The following is a 2,500-nucleotide window of genomic DNA, read 5'->3' as shown; positions in this document are numbered from 1 at the left end:
AACAAAAAAAAATGTGGGAATGGGAAACAAAATGAAGAGGTAATAGGACAAGAGCTTTTTGAGAAGAGAAATAAATCACAGGTGAAGATAACATGGAAGTAAATGAAGAAGTGGAGGGGGAGGAAGAGGAGATGGGTGGAAAGGAGGCTCTTAGGGTTCAGCAGATGAGCTCAGAATAGGACACGAAAATTGTGGCTTAACATTTGAAAGGAAAGAGCGGTTTTGAAGATTACTTTCTGTCCACGGACGATTTCATTCAGCTGTAGAGTTATCTTGGGGCTATCGAATGGTTTAACGCAGCCTAATCTGACTTGTGTAATACGTGTCTTTCCTCCTTTCTCTAGACATTCTTTCTCCACCGCAGAGATGTCTGCCCGGTAAGATTTCTTGGATCACTTGTAGAATTTCCCCCCTACACACACATATCAACTGTAGAATCTTCACCCCAACTACACTCAATTGTAGGATTTCACTTCCACACTGATCAACTGTAGAAACTTCACCCCCACCTAACACCGGTTAGGTTAGGTTAGGTTAGGTTAGGCCTAACGGGAAGACCTGTTCAAAAAACAACTTTTTCATATTTTCATATGTTACTGTATTTCTTTTCTCTTTTTTGACCTGAAAAAAAATTACATTCATTTTTATCTAGGATGTATGGAAGCATTGCCGCATGGAGGCTAAAGTTTTTTGCTATCTTACCAAAAGGGCCAATTTTGAGGCATTTTCTAAGCATATTTTGTGGTATAATTTTTTATCTATCCAAGATAGAGCAACAAATTAGGTACCAAATGAAAGAACTAAGCTACTCTACATATAGCAACCGTTAGAATTGGTGAATTTTCCATGTGAATTTTAAAAGATATGAAACTGTTGAAAATCCTGACTTTTTTGGTAACCTGGAGACATGGTTTTTGTATGGATGTTTGAATTTTAAGTTAATTTAGACCAAAGCTCATACATAATTTCAGCATTTAATTTCATATTTTATATCTACAGAAACCTGTTAATGATGTTGGGTAATACTGAACATTACAAAAGCAAGTCCAGCACAGAAAATATATCCAAATCCAGAAAACTATCCACAAGATACTTACAAAGGATTACAAAGGCGGAGCATACCGACAGGAGACCTTTTGGTCCATATCTAGGTCGGATGCGAGAAAAAAAATCATAATAATAATAAATGAATAAATAAAAACTATAATAATGTAAATAATAGATAAAATACATAAATAAATGCATAGGTATAGTTAAATAATAAACAAACAAGTAAATAGAAAATAATGATAATTTGACATATAAGTAATAATAAATGAGAATCAAACGGACAAATTATAAAAAAAAACAGAAACAAATAATATAAAATAAATGATAATCATTACAGCATCTTGCTTAGGTGTTTATCTAAATGATTCTTAAAGCTTTGAACTGAACTACATTGCACTGCCTCTGCAGGAAGTTTATTCCATTCATTAACTACACGGTTGGCGAAGTTGTTTCTACCTACTTCCAAATTTAATCTATTTCCGGACATTTTGAGATCATTGTTTTTTGTCTGATTCTTATTCAGTGTGAATTTTTTTTTATCACTTTTGATGTTGTCAATTCCCTTTAGAATTTTAAAGACCTGTATCAAGTTACCACTGAGTCTACGTTTTTTTTATTTTATTTATTTATTTTTTTTTTTTTAGGAAAAACAGATTCATATGTTTTAGTCGATATTTGGAATTAGTTTTGTGGCTCGCCGTTGTACTTTTTCCAATCTGTCAATATCTTTAACGAGATTCGGTGACCATACGGAAACAGCATATTTCAAATGTGGACGAACTAACGATTTATATAGCTTGTTAATGAATGATGGACTTTTGAAGTCAAATGATCGCACCATCAGTCCTAGAATTTTATTTGCTTTCTTCACAATGACGTTAAGCAAAGAGCTACGAGGACGCACAGTTGATGTATCAGAACCTCCACCTGCAGTCCACAAGCAAGCATCAAGTCACCCGTGTACTAGATCTCTCACTGAAACCTTTCTGGTTGAATACCTTTCAGCTTGCATCAGTGGTTCCTAGTTTCCCACCAACAGACAAGCATTCCAGTACTTTCTTTAAGTTTACCAGAAGATACAGGGAAATCCATGGTTCAAGACCTCGCCTATGAAACGGTTGAAGCTATCATCCCATTCTGGCAGATGGCTAGGATCCAGACGATGACCTGACAGAACTGCATGAAGCTCTTCGTGAAACTCCATGACATGTTGAGCTACAAGGGATCAAACCCAGAGGTTGCTGAAGCAGTTCCTCAGAAGATGGAAAATCACAAGTGCTACTGGACACAGAAGGCCGTGCCATTCGAGCTCTTCAGCAGCAGACTGGGTGACAAGCAGAAACAGGGCATTACTCCTCAGCTGCATGCCACTCAGAGACCAGACAGCTTCAGAAAGGGAAAACCTGTGACAGACAAAACTACACTAGAAGATCTCATTGGTCTGGAATCG

This window comes from Oratosquilla oratoria, chromosome 18, assembly GCF_046742065.1.
Source record: "Oratosquilla oratoria isolate Oo_2021 chromosome 18, ASM4674206v1, whole genome shotgun sequence".
Taxonomy (NCBI): domain Eukaryota; kingdom Metazoa; phylum Arthropoda; class Malacostraca; order Stomatopoda; family Squillidae; genus Oratosquilla; species Oratosquilla oratoria.
This window is presented reverse-complemented; position numbering follows the sequence as displayed.